The sequence below is a fragment of the Filicampus tigris genome, chromosome 11 (genome assembly GCF_054856515.1).
Source record: "Filicampus tigris isolate MCC_2025a chromosome 11, RoL_Ftig_1.0, whole genome shotgun sequence".
In the NCBI taxonomy this organism is placed as follows: domain Eukaryota; kingdom Metazoa; phylum Chordata; class Actinopteri; order Syngnathiformes; family Syngnathidae; genus Filicampus; species Filicampus tigris.
This window is the reverse complement of record NC_141227.1, coordinates 10,226,976-10,242,152: the sequence shown is the minus strand read 5'-3', so window position 1 is coordinate 10,242,152 and position 15,177 is coordinate 10,226,976. Positions and strand designations below refer to the sequence as shown.

Below are 15,177 nucleotides of genomic sequence, written 5' to 3'. Positions count from 1 at the left end.
GTCTTTGTAAATGTGCCCAGTAAAAACATACCATCACGCTTTTTGCTAATCTTTAATTACGTGACTCACTGGGTGTAGCCTGTCCTTGAAGGAATCTGAAAAACATGAGCAGCTGCTAAAAATACAGGCCGACTTAACTGAATGGATGCGAGCCACAATTCCAACATAAACAACGGTAAAAAAAAAAAAAAAAAAAAAAACCTTGGGAACGTCCACGCCAACCTTCCTGGTTCATGTACTAAAACAGTGCTGACTCAACACAGGGCCACTGAGTGCAGCTGCATTCCGGAGCCTCCTGGACTACAAGGACGCGCTCTCATTTTGAGCCAGGGGGCTTCAACGCCCCAATGTTGTCGATATTTCTCTGCCTGCTCATGAATCACGGGCAAGCACGGTGCCCTCGCTATGGTCCTGCTGGAGGTGGGGTCAATGCGGCCGTGCACAGCATACTGCAATTGTTACTCGGAATTTCCGGTAATTAGGTGACGCTTGTATGTACTGTATTTCCCTGACTAATGCGTTTGACTGCATTAGGAGCAGGTGGTTGCTGTTTCATAACAACAGTGTGCAACGCTGACAACATACCAATTTTTCTCACATTTTAGAAAAAGAAAATGTCTTCAATGAAAATTGCACAACTTGCTGTTCTCAAACAAGAAGCTGACTGGCAAAACTCACCACGGGACTTTGATACATTAATGGACCAATACATTTCCTGGTTCGATTAGGATTGGTATTCAAATAAATTCACCATGTAGTTCACATTGTGGGACCAAGACAATAGGAAACGATTGATCGACATCACCTTGGCATTGCGAGGGGTCAAACAGGAAGTGGGTACTGAGCTTTGATTGTCATCAGCGTGTTGCAAAAAAAAGAGATTGGAAGAGGCACAGAAAGGCATAGAAATGGGTGTCTTTGGAAACATATTGGCTCAATTGCAAGGATAATTGCAGTGCTGTTGCCGGACCTGCTCTTTGAATTCTGCCTAGCAACAAGGCCTTACACATGAGACCCGGAACAAGCAAATCTACTTCTCCTCTGCTACTGCTGAGTCGGCTGGGAAGTAAAATACTTCATCACAAAATTATTTCACGATTAATAATAGTGTAATCAGAAAAACACATCAGGCTGTAAAAGAAAATGACTGATTGTTCGGGTATGGAGCTAACCTCGAAATCGATTTTTTTCCCATGCAAAAAGGCTGCTGCTTGCTCGTATAGCGTAGAGATAAAAATGCTATGTAATGGCCACGGCATTTCTGTTCTCGAGCAGTAAGGGAGGGAAACGAAATACATATTCAATACGAGGCAATGATTGAAACACACTTTTTTTTCAATTATCCAATGTGCTATATTCACCTCGTGCTCGCTCTTCTTTTGTTCGCCATCTCTGTACAAGTCGTCCTATCCTTGGCTCACCATATTCCCGCTCACTTCCTTCCCAGTGCCCACGCTTCTCGCCTCCTCTCTTCATATCTCAGCTGTTACTTGGCAACATGGTCCCAGCTGGAGCAGAAGTAGCCATGTTGCTATGGCAACAGAACACACATGAATACGTGATAAACACCTTTTTTTTTTTTTTTTTTTCTTTTAGAAGCGCCGTGCACATGAAAGTCAAGTGTGTGTTGAGATTTAAAAAGAACATCCAGAACGAGTGCTTGTCATAATCCACTGCTTATATCCAAAATGGGAACAGTTGATTGGTTTTGGCAATTTTTAAAGCTTGAGTGATGGATTTTGCACACTAATTCGTCACTGTGATTGAACATCCATTTAGCTGGATAAAGCTACCTTCCAATATATTTGTCATTTATCCATCACATCCGGCGCTGACAATTCCAATTCTAAGCACTCACAAGCTGAGTGCACAGTTCTGGGAAGCAGACCTCTTGTCTCCGTGCCCTGAGTAACACTGCATCTGTCGTTATAGCAACCGTATCCATCATCTGCAGGGGATCAATTGATTCATTATTGAGTGAGGCGTAGCCCCCTTCTCTGCTTCCAGTTCACGTCTACTTACTCCGTCTTCCAGCATCCATTATTGAAGTGAAAGCCTGCCCACTCACTGGGATGGAAAAGAAAAAGCTGTCAGGTCTCCCTTGTGCAAATATAATTCATATCATACATTTTCCCTGGAAAGCATTTACGTTGTTGCCTTAGAAGGTAGAGAACAGACATTCATCTACATCTCTATATATCTACATCTATTTATCTGTATATGTATACACACTATCTATCTATCTATCTATCTATCTATCTATCTATCTATCTATCTATCTATCTCTCGTTGCAGAGCAGTTTCACTGATTAGAGATGCTCATTTGAGGAGCAACCCTTTAGGAGCAATTTCTTGCAGGTTAATCTCATCTCAGAAATCTGAAGCAAGGGTTTTATTTAATAAAATATGACGATATAATGCATGAACAATTGTTTTTTGGGGTGGGGTTATATTATCAATAGTTTTAATTTCAGAAATGCTTTTAATTTCAGAAATGCATATATATATATATATATATATATATATATATATATATATATATATATATATATATATATATATATATATATGTGTATATATGTATATACATATGTATAAATATATATATATATATACACATGTATATCTGTATATACGTGTATATATATACATATATATATGGAAAAGAAAAAGTATATATATATATATATATATATATATATATATATACATTTCTGAAAATAAAACTATTGATAGTATAACCCCACCCCAAAAAAAAAAAAAAAAAAAAAAATATATATATATATATATATATATATATATATATATATATATATTTACACACACACACACAAACACAGAGACACACAAATTGAGTGTGCGGCTCAGATGAGACAAATTAGCATGAGTGCAAAATGGCACAGGTAGCCTTGTTAAAAACACTGCTCTGCGGAGCTCAACCATTTATTGCTGCAGGGGAAGACATGGTTTGATGCAATGATATCTTCTTTTATTGCATGCAGCACTTTGTGAAACAGCTGCACACCTAAGTAGACGCCTGCAGGCGTCGGCATATGTGTGGAGGGATGGTTTGTAGGGAGAAGGGAAGAGGAAAAGACAAATGTATATTATCGGAAAATGTGTGCTAAATGGATGATGTCAGCTCTTTGCACTTTGACATTTTAATGTGCTCTCTGAGGGAATTACATCATTAGCCCTCCTTTCCGAGCCTGGCTCAATGATGGGAAACCTCCTAATGGATGTCAAAAATGTTGTCCCAATGGAAGAATGGTGTGGTGCGTGTGCGTGTGTGTGTGTGTGTGAGCGTGGGTGCATGCGGTGGAGTTGGTGGGCTTTCACCTAGCTTCAAAGAGAGATGCCTTGCCCTTACTTAGCATCATCAGCTGGACTAAAAGCCTCCATAGAGCATCTCTGGCTGCAACACTAACTCGGTCTGCACGGAGACAAAGTGGGATCGTTTCCAGCCGACGTCGCAGCGTAACCCTCCTGTGTAATGACTTGTTGTATTCATTGTTTCAAGCGTTTATAATTACAGGGCCATACTGAATTGGCAGCGCGTCTCAACTTTTTCAACGTGAAAAGCTGTTGGCCGCAGACTCCACTTTAGAAATGACATCTAAAGACCGACTCATTAATCACCAGTGCGTGCATGTAAATGAAAATCGAAAAGAATGCAGTCGTTATGAATGAAGCTCAACAGTGAAGCGCTCTTGAAGTGAAACCTCCAAAAGTTGTATAGGATGGAGGTAAGCCAAACAAAACTCATGAGGTCGAATCCTCATCATGCGTTTTGTACAAATGGATTTCAGTTTTTCTTGGGCTTTTTATATATATATTTTTAATTGGATTTCATTTTGATTGTAATTTACATTACACATTATATCGAATTAATTAATATATTCATTCATTCTCCGAATTAGGTATTTATGTGTTTAAAAATAATAATAATAATAATACAAAAGAATGTGTTTGACTTTGGAGGTTTCATTATACAGGGGGTCCTTTGGTGTACAGCGCCAATGCAACCCAAATTTGTACATAAGTCAGAATGCGCCAGTGAGCTATTAATAATGAAGGCAAATAAATGTGATTGACACACAAGCAGCAACATTTGACAGCAGCCGCACTAACTTACGCCAACAGAGAAGTAAAGTCATAATTCCAGTGAATATTTGTAAGAAAAACAAGACTATAGATACAGTAAACAACAGTCAAATGAAAAACATTAAACACGACTGTAATCTGTAACCGAACTGAGTTTGTAATCTTGAAATATCCGAATTCAGAACCTTCATACACCGAGGACCCCCTTTAGTGCCTTTTTTATGTGAGGAAAAAAAAAACGGGATGTGGATGTACTGTATTTAAAAAAAAAAAAAAAAGCAATATGCAAATAAACGCAATGCTTTGAAAACAAGCATGGGTTGCTCATATCTTAGGCGTGCAATCATCACAGGTTCCGTAAATAGACTGCAAGCAAAGAAGGAAGCAGATCAAAGCTGGTTGTAAAATAGGTCAAATGGTGGATATTCATGTTCTCCAAGCCCACTGGGAACATGTTACTGTCAATAGAAAAAAATATGAAACAGCGGGGACCGAAATGTGATGGAATGAGGGCTGAGAAGGTTTCTTCAACTTCTGCACGCACGCTGCCAATGTGTTCAGTCGCCCGATGCCCCGAGGGGGATTTTGGTGGCGAGTGAGAAGCGGGGCTGAAGGATAGCAAAGAGCAGCTTAGGTTCACTGAACAATTGCAAGCCTGACCGCCATTTCAATTGGATCGGGGGAGGGGGGGGCCAAATGAAATCATATTTCCAGCAGGACACAAAGGCTCCGAAGAAGTGCTGTACTCATAGCATGAGAATTAGATGTAGCACACGATGTCCCTCTCTATTCTCCACATCATCCTCTTGACGACTTTCATTTGAGAGGCAAAGCCTGACTTGCCACTGTTATTATCTCGCTGCCTATGCGAGCCTGTAATCTCCCTCCCCAGTTTGTTGAGAAAAGCAGATTTAATGTGACAAATCCAAGGCCCCGAATGACAAATAAATCAGGAATTTTCTGTGTTAAGTACCACTCACTTTATAGTAGAGCAGAGTGGGAATGAGGAGTGGGCGGGGCCTCTATTTCACTCCATTTCTGCACTTTGCTTCTATTGCGACATGCATTAGCCTCACCCAGAATGACCCACAGACTAATAGTCAAATTGATTCCATTTAACATTGACACAGAAGGTTGCAGCCATACGGGGTGGGGGGAAAGCAAGCAGTGCCTTCATCCCCCCCTTTTGTGTACGGATATGACACACGTCACATCCTTATGTTACATAAGCGGCCAACGTGGAGCAGAATCCTGCATGCACAGCCTGGCCTATAAACAGCGTGCATGAATGAATAACATGAAACGAGTTGGGCCGATAAGACACCCCCCTCATTGCGTGCTGGCCTCTCATTCAAATGCAGCTTTTTGCGTAGGGAATTGATGAGGCGCGCGGCTCAAAGCTAAAGTCTTCAAAGGCTTCGCTTTCGCAAGATGCAAGGCGTCCAACCCACTTTGTAGTTCCGAGGTGAACGAGTGGGTTGCAGCTCGCCAGGCAGTACAGGAAGACAATACAAATCCACAAGTTCCGCCAAGGTTACATCTCGTGCAGAGGAGAAGAAAAGTGTTTTTTTCCCCTCTTGATTTTTCTCCCCCCCCCAGCCAAAAAAAAAAAAAATGATCGAAGCAGTGGGAGTCGGGAATGCTTCAGTCATGTTCCAAGGTTACGGTCTCCTTCATCGCTTCCATAAAAACAAAGCTGGTGTGGGAGAAAGAGAGAAGAGCCGAGGGAGAGTGACACGCGGAGATAAGGAGATGATGGTATAATAGCGCAAGTTTCATCACAGTCAAACGCAGGCGGAGGAGGGGAGTGACATCCAGCCTCAAAAAGAAATGATTTCAAAGAGCATTTCATCCCAGATTATTGCATGGAGACATGTTCTGCGACTCGAAAAGTGCCGTCTATTTTTTAAGACTGCGGTCTTGCTGACTGAAGGCTGACGAGTTGAAGGCTTGGTTAGATCAAAGCATCACTACATTACTATTAGGCGCCATTTATAGATATCGCTTTCAACTGAAAATGGATACAAAATGGGAGGTGTTTGCCCATTTGGTTTACACAAGAACATATTTTGGAGGCTGGAAAAAAAAAGGATCCTAAGTGTAAAAATTGCGCATATTTGCGGTAAAAATCTTGATACGGTAAACTGTGAAGATAAATGTATGTGTATTTTTCAGTACTTGGGGTTGAATCAATTAAGTTGAAGGGTTTGACTTTACAACTCTGCATCGATGTCTAAAGGTTCAAATCGATTAACCACTAATCTTCTCTTTCAATCGTCCAATTTACAGAGGACTTTCAAATCAGACTACAGCACTCAGTGGAGCAACAGGTTTTGAAGTAATTCAACGACGTGAAGTCTCATCTTTGTCGCAAAAGATGTTATGTTCATTCCAATAACGCACGTACAACAACTTTGTCCATATCACAACTTGCACCAACCAACATCATGACACTTGTGTTGTAATATTTGTACAGCACATGGCAGTAGTATGTTACGCACATGTGGAAATATTTTAACAGCGAAACGTTTAATTTTTTGGAACCTGGCTACAAAGTCCCGTCTTACAACATGAACACAAGATGAGATCAGAAGGCTCCTTCCCGAGTAAAATATGCACGGGGGTCCGACTAACTACATCAACTGGATTCAGCGCATTGGTGAGTTGTGTTTGAAATCATTTGTTTGAATCCTAGAGACCACCCTGCGGTGCAAAAAAAAGTTGCAAGCTGCTGTACTGTGCTGAACGATCAATCGAATTAGAATCGACTGCCATCACATGAGAGTCGACTACTAACAACATTTCGAGTCGTGCCAGTCTTGGAATTCTTATTCTCCAGAACGGTTTACTACATAGCTATTGGGACTAGCATCACTTACACTCATCAAAAACGAAACACACTCATTATGTAAACATACTCGTAGTGTGTCATTAAGAATGGCAGGAAAAAGCAGCGGCCCACTATTTGTTTTGATAAAACCAAGAGGAGCGGAAGTGGAGGATTGCTGCATTCTTGCCGGGGCCCCACATTCCCCAGAGGACCACAGCCGCGTTGTTGTAGCCCGCCTTCCACTTCCCCCCTACCTTACCCCCCGCTCGCCTGTTTCCTGTGCATGGCTTCTGCTTGCCTTCCCTTGCATGGCCTGAGTGCGGTCAAGCCCCCACCTCCTCCTGCTCCTCCTCCACTATCCTGCTGCTCCAAATACATTATTTACCCTCTCCCGCCCTCCCTTTTGCTCAAAAGAATCAGGACAGTGAGAAATAACAGCACTGTATACGTACCCCCCCAATGCACACTGTACACACTCGACCCCTCCTTCACCAGCAGCACCACCCCACCTGCTGCCTCTTTTCTCATTCGGCACGTTGAAAATACAGCGCAGGGCTGCGCCGCCACAATGGGGAACTCTGTGAGGCCCGGGCCCTCCCATTAATCCCCTCTGACATGGCTCCCGAGGGCAGGGATTTGCTACAAGTCAATGCAGGAGAGCGACAGTATGCAAAACAAGCCTGTCTGACTCTCTCATGCTATTCAAAGCGCTGCCATGCCAGAAAGAGACAGGAGGGCAGATCACAGGCAGAGGAAGGGGGGGGGGGGGGGAAATCAGTCTGCACAGTTAACCCTTGCTTCACCCTGCCGCACTCGATACTGTTGCATATTGCATCGAATATTGCACAGATAATGGTGATGATGGAAGACAGGAAAGGAAATGTCGATTTAGTCCTCTTTGTCACGCAGTATTACAAATTTGGCAGCCTCCGAGAGGAGCTCGCCGCCAGACCAGAACTCCGCCCTACGTAAACATGGATTCGCAAGTCATGTGATGCACTTACTCCTCTCAGGCAGAGCAGCACTTTTGAATTTCGGTCTTATCGGGAATCTGGTGATGAGGGGAAAAGCGGAGGTTGGGCAGGATGACGTTAGGGGGTGGTTGGGTGCGCGCGGCCCCCACCGTGCAGCTCGGCAGGGAATGTAAACAACAGGGTTTGAATGGAAGCTGGGCCATAACCACAAATGGAGACCTGGCTGCAGAATATGAGCCTCTTTCACGTAGGGATCCCGCCAAATGGGCACTTCACAGCCTTAACAGCACATCCAGAATTGATCCGCCTTTTTAAAAGAACCCAATCAAGCGGTCAGTGGCCTAACTGGATGTGCTCACACAGCATCCCCCCCATCAGATAATTAGAAGCATGACGACGTCAACGCCAGCACGGGGAAATGCTTGTCGGACAGCATCAACTGCTTTCAGCACAACAGGATGAGATTAGTGTCCAGTGTTAAACTTCACACCCTCATATCCTGGTTTGCATGGAGCCTTTTATTATGATTAGAATCAGGTTATAGAACAAATAGAATGAAAATGCGTCAAATATCTCATTTGGAATAAACTGGCTGGAACTGAATGGAATTTCACATGGTTTCATTGTGCAAAAGGTCGAGTACTCCTTTTTCCATATCGAACAAAAGTAACTTTTCGTCATGTGAACAAACGATGGATCGGAAAATTGTCAGGTTGCGCTCTGTCTGCGCATGCTTTGTCTTGACGTAAATGTGAACGGACATCTTGAAAATATGGCGGCTCCCAAACAGAGCACACAGAACTCGTCTCTACTGTGCTAAATAGACGACCTCCATCTTGATAAACAATGTTATGTTCACAGCAATCTGCGCATGTCACGTGTTGGTAAAACAGCTGGTTTGGTTAAATGCGGTGTAAACGCCAGATCGGAATAGCTACATCACATATAAACAGTTGAGCTGAGATTTTCAATCAGAATGATTTAAATCAGAATGACAAAAAAAGTCTGCATGTAAACCCGGTTAGCGTCCCGATTCATTAGCATTCACTTTGCAGACTCTCTGTGTGAAGGAGGCTTTCAATTTTAAATCCAAAAGTGGAAAATTCATGAGTCGACATCATCTCCTATGCCAAGTCAATGCTGTTTATACCAAGGGAAATGTAGTTTTTCACAGCTTCTGATGAGCACACGGAGAGCATGAAAATTAGGTGGGGGCTGGGGGCACGCATGACAGAAAGGCTTTAGTGGAAGAGAAATCCACCAGGATTTGTAGCCTGCTTTGGATTCACGTGATTGGCTCCATTCCCTCTCTCATTTTCCACCCATCCTTAGCCCCTCTGAGATGGAAAATGGGTCATCTGTGTGGAAGTTAATACTCATAGCACGTACAGCGCCGCTTTATTTTTAGGACATCTTCGCCCGCACTTGGTGAATGACACGGAGGTGTTGGGTAATGGGCCCAACTAGTGTTTATTATTATAGCTGCTGGCAGCTTCTAATGTTTCCCTGCATGACTGTGTATATTTGACGAGACCTAGATGCAATGACATCAGCCGCAGACAGAGCGACTCTGGGCATCGGGTGTTAAAACGCTCAACAGCACATATGCCGGCGGGCCTCATAGAGATCAACACTATCTTACCAAAAGCTCCTCAGAGTGGTGCTGAAGCTGCCATGGCAACCACATACTAGCGAGCTATTTCTGGCCGCTCGACTCCCAAACACAGCTGCTCCTGCGCTACCAGTCATCCCCACCTGTCAGATATCCAATCGGAGCTATGCGAGGCATTCGGTGCACAAGATCGCGACCTGACATTCACACGGCCAAACAGCAGAGCAACATTAATTACTGCTAACCATCATTTTGTGACAAGTTCTCCAGTCGTGTCTTGCAAAGCTCAAGTATTCCTAATAGTACCATGACCACATAAAAGGTTTTGAATAAGTTCTTGTATTCTCAGAGCAGAGATTTGAACATAACCATAATTGAGAGCCGATTTCCTCAATGTGGAAATCGTTATCGTGAGCACTTAAGTAAAAGTATCACAACTGCATGAACACACGCAGCCGACGTTTTTAAAGATGTCAAACGGAGCTGCTGTGATCTCATCCTTCATTCACGCCTCGGAGAAGTGGGGCGTGTGGTGTGAGGTGCGTTGCTCGGAGCCACAGTGCCCCCTACTGCACACGAGGGGAATTGAGCGTTTTATTTCCATCTCAACATGAAGCGCTGACTCATAATCCGGTGTTGCAAGAAGGACGCCATGAATGCAACCTAGTTATAACAAACCACACCAGCGATTGGGTTATTTCAATGGCACGAAGAGCCATGACGGATTCATGCCTTGGACGTGAATATGAATACACACTCACAGGTAACGTCTTCATCACTGCTCGCACAGTAATTCTAATAATTTGATTACACTGTGCCAATAAATACTACTTATAATTTGATTGTCCTTTGTGCACGAAATGGCACAAGGCATGTCATGAAGACGAAGTCGCAAGAAAGTAATTTCCTGCACACGACAAAATAGTGTTTATGCATTATAGATAGCTCAACTTCTTTAAGGGATACACAATTTCCTTTTGTTAGTTACAAAGTGCGTAAAGTTACACTGAAGTACTTGGAAATTCAGAATTTATGCAGCATAAAATGTCTATTTTATGTTGTTTACTATTGTTACATTTTGATGTTCTAGAAACATGCATTTTCATACATTTGGGTTCGAGTGACGAACTGAATTAAATTCCACCGAGCTGAAAGTGTGAGGTAGGCAGTATGAAAATAAACTAAACGTTCTTTACTGTATGACAAGATGACAGAACAGCACTAAAAGAACTACAGTATGGAGAACGTCTTATAGGACATAGGACCCCCGAAAAATTACAAAACTGATTGAAAATGATTGTCAGTAGTCAATTACAAAAGTTGACTCCTTAAACACATGGGGAAATACATTTCAGAAGAAAAACAGTCAAGCTAATGTCTAAAATACTAGTAACATTTTGTTTCTGTACTCAGTAATAATATTCAGATTTGTTGTGATGGTGAATTTGGTGTTAGCTGCATTAAAATAAACTCTTCCTGAAATATCTCACTGTGTGTAGTAGTTACATTTCATACCGTATTTTAATTTAATGATGTACTTTTATTCCAGTTTTCAGCGGAAAGTGTCATGCTTCACATATTTATTTCCATTTATAGTGGAAGACAAACTATTTTAGACTGCCCTACTCAATGTTGATGGCAGGTAGGCAACAGTTGCTTGTCAGGCGTCCTTCGGCTTTAGCTGGCCAACATGCGAGAATAAGTGGCCAGTGTTTACAAAGGAAGTGAACGTGTGGAGAAAGTGTTCCAGACAGACTGCCAGCAGATTCCATTCTAAGTGGAACTCTACAGTCCACATTTTATTTCCAAAGGACAAACAAACGAGTCATTTCTGCAGTGCACGTGCTCACATAGCTGACTGTGCAAGGCACTGTGTGGGCATGAGCTCATGGAAAGTAGAGCATCTTGCATCGACTTTTCACTCTCCTCAGTGTATATTTTCAGTCAAAAACCGGCTTTTGCCCTTCTCTCCCGTTTCCTGGCAACGTCAAGACTGCGAGTAGAGAAAAACAGCTGCAGACGGGAGGAAAATAATTACCGCTCTATTTGGAGACGCTCAGCGGACATGCTCCTTTCCACTGAAAACACAATGACCCCGTTCACCCAGCTAAACGAAACGCACATTATCTAGACAAGTGGGTCCAATTAGATGACCAACATTAGCAACATGTCGGAATCGCCAGCAACGTTTCCGCTCCTTAAGCAAAATGGCTCTCCTTGTTCATGGAGAAAGAGCAGGAGCTCTACTGCGCGTTGCTACTGCCATCTATAGGTAGAAAAACAACAACCATCCACTTTCTATACTGCCATACAAAGTTGGAGGCTTTCCAAGATGACTTTGGTCGAGAAACAGGATATAATTTGGATTGAATGTGCTAACCAACAATCCAAAACATACTGGTTTAATTTGGGGGATTTGGGTATAGATTTCATTTATATATTTAAAAAAAAAGTGCAATGAGATACCCCTTATGTTAAAAAAAAAAAAATCATGCAATGACGTGTGACAAAAAGAAAAGACCTCACAAAGTATATCGGGTATATTAAATATTGCAACATCTATAGGGAAATGACATTACACCATTCAAAAGGTACTCCCCCCCCCCACCCCGAGTTAATGCACTTCTTCCACCCACAGAAGCATCTGGCAAAGTCACAGCGGCCTTGGCCTCTTTCTGTGGCAAACAAGTTCCTCTGAGAATAGTCTTCTGCCACGAAATAGCCAGAAGTTGTATGGCGTAAATCCTGGGAATAAGTAGGGTGGCAGGGTGCAGGAATTGCCCTCACACTGCCGGAATGTCCTCCACAGAGCTTGCCGAAGCGGGTCATGGAGGCGATTGACATGGTAGATGTGCTCATTGACGTTGAGGCGCAAACTCTTGATGGACTCAAAGAATGCCATCAGCAGGACCGAGGTCTCTGATTTAGACTTGTCCACGTGGAGTCTTGCATTGTAAATTCTGTCTGTTGGTCTCTGGGTCGTACAAGATATCCACACACACCTGTAGATCTTCATCCATTTTCTCCACCAAGATCTGAAAACCAGACATAGAGCTCCTGCTGGTCATCCTAAAATCTTGAGCACGATCTGGACGACCACTTTCCGCATTCCCAAAACCTGCACCATGATGAGCCTTACCGACTCATGTTGAAGCTGGGCTCCTCCACCATAATCTGCAAGGTCACTTATACACTCCCTGGTTCACTTGGTTGAAAGTCTCATTTGTCTTTGACTGGGGAGGGGGGGGTCATCCTTCCTCCCCCAGTTGCATATCAATGGGCTACACAAAAGCCTGAAAAAGAAGCGCAGAGTGAAAGTGTGACAGCTGTGCGCTAAATAAAAGCCCGAAAAGTCTCATTTCTTTATTGTCACACTCATATTTTAGATAAGATGGGAACTTTTTCCAGGAACAACTAGGATGGTATTGTGCATGTATATACTGTAGCATCTGTGATAGAGGATAACATTTGACCTGGAGTCCTCCCTACCACACAGCGCACAACTTACCAATGTCTGCCCTTCTATGTTGTCTTCTCTTCAATATGCCACACTGAAAAGCAAATGGTCATGGTCACCCACAGACTGTAGAGTATCAAGACATCACTTTGCTCTTCATCACCACACTCTGTAAACCTAGCCAGTAAAATGAGTCACACATGGCGGCATGGCTCAGTGGCAGGGTGGTCGTCTCCTAACCCAAAAGTTGTGGGGTCGATCCTCTGCCCTTGTGACCGTGTTGACGTGTCCCTGAGCAAGACACTGAACCCTAATTTTCCACTTGTGGATGTGTGCATGAATGGTCGAATTTGAGGCTTTGTGAAGCGGCGCCATATGGTGGAGTTAAAGCGCTATGCACTCCATTTACACACAATTGTGTCTTAGAGGTGAAATAACCAATAGCGTCCGACAAGTGGCGCTTGGTCTTGGATATTCTAAGATTGATCTTGCACCTTTTCTTGTCCCAGAGGCCACACATGGCAACTGAGGGGTTTATTAAAGATGCCAAGACAAATAAAAACATGACAATACTGTAAAAGAGACACTGACCTGGTCATTGCTAGGATGGTAGGTCAGGAACATGTGGTGGTAGATGCATACTTGAACCTGAGAAAATGTGAGGTTGACCATACATGCGTGTGCATGTCATCTTTACCTGTTCAAGGTGAGAGAGATTTACATTACAGACAGCCATGCCATTCAAACGACTATACTGTATATTAAATAACACATCTGGGTTAAATCTAACATACATGTTACGATATTGGGGACATGAAGCTGTTGTTTGGCATTGGCAGAGGTCTGCTTCCCATTCGTTAAGTTTCATATGTGCTAATATTGTGGTTAGGTGGGCTACACAATTGGAAACAAACTAAAAAAAATGTTGAAAGATTAATCAAACACAATTTTGTCTTAGAGGTGAAATAACCAAGAGCATCAAGTGGCGCTTGGTTTTGGATGTTCTAAGATTGATCTTGCACCTTTTCTTGTCCCAGAGGCCACACATGGCAACTGGGGGGTTTATTAAAGATGCCAGGCTAAATAATGATTATATTGAAGTTTAAGTAATTATATTTAAATTTATTGTATTCATATTTAATTTAATATATTATATTTATATGTAATAATCTATTTACGTTAAGGAGATGCCCACCTTGTCAGTGCTAAGATGGTTGGTGAGGAAGGTGGACGTCTGCTTCAAGTAGAGATGATGTTGCAGGTTACCTGCGGCAAGTCAGAAATACGTACTTTAGACGGTCAGGCCCTTGTTCGTAATATTAAATGACCAGTTTGGGTTCGATGCAACATAAGTCAGAACATTAGTTGAACGAAACTGCATTAATAGTGTGTGTGATTGACAAATTGTCAAGAGGTATTCGTTGAGCTTAGTTACAGCTCCGATGGCTGTAGCGTAGGATGCAATGCAGTTTCAGGCCACTAAAAAGAACAACATTTAGAACTATACAAACATCAATTCGTAAAAGCAGAATATTACAGCTACTGAATTATTTGACAACGTTTGAACCTAATGGAGTGCGCTTCCTTAGGATCATGAACGAAAGCGAACCAAGTAGCCAGTGCCTGCTTACAAAAAGTATCCACATAAGCGACAGTTAAATAATCATGTAAGCATAATATAACCAATCCACTGTTGGACAAACAAGAAGCATTCAAAAGTAGCCTACGTGGGGCATGTGGGCCGCGTGCAAGCTCACGTGCTTCGGTGGTTTCAACCGTGCTCTGCTCAATATTTAACGTGGTCTTTCTCATAAGTGAGGATTTGTTAAAGGTTTAACACAACTGGTAATTTAAAAGAGCGTCATCTCACCGTTCTCCACACCGCCAACAATGTCCATTTTGTATGCAGTCTGACCGGTTTAGCCACACAGCGCACTGAGGGCGAGCTAAATAAAATTAGCAAGCTACATTCTACGCAACCCTACGCATCCAAAGTCAATGATTGGCTGGTGCCATTGAAGAGCCCGAAAGTATCATCTCATTGGGTTAGGTTAGGATTGACACATTTGAGACCAATCAAATTTCAGTATATACATTTTTTTTTTAACCGTCACGCCCTACCATTGTCAAACATAAGACTTTTTGTTTTTTGTGAGAAAATTACAGATGAGTTATTTCAAATTTGTCATTTAGTGTCTAA

At 42.6% G+C, this 15,177-nt stretch overlaps 1 long non-coding RNA gene and 2 other non-coding genes across 3 annotated transcripts; all 3 read right to left on the bottom strand.

Moving 5' to 3' along the window:
* Positions 1-11,286: 11,286 nt before the first annotated feature.
* On the bottom strand, positions 11,287-14,978 carry LOC147139693 (uncharacterized). The gene is made up of 6 exons (XR_015088822.1): positions 14,848-14,978; positions 14,173-14,243; positions 13,569-13,674; positions 13,029-13,071; positions 12,660-12,813; positions 11,287-12,555 (listed from the first exon to the last, which is right to left on the bottom strand). It is a non-coding gene; the product is annotated as an uncharacterized LOC147139693 (long non-coding RNA).
* LOC147139695 (small nucleolar RNA SNORA14) lies at positions 13,392-13,526 on the bottom strand. Its single transcript, XR_015088839.1, has one exon. It is a non-coding gene; the product is annotated as a small nucleolar RNA SNORA14 (small nucleolar RNA).
* LOC147139694 (small nucleolar RNA SNORA14) lies at positions 13,925-14,054 on the bottom strand. The gene has a single exon (XR_015088838.1). It is a non-coding gene; the product is annotated as a small nucleolar RNA SNORA14 (small nucleolar RNA).
* Positions 14,979-15,177: the final 199 nt, after the last annotated feature.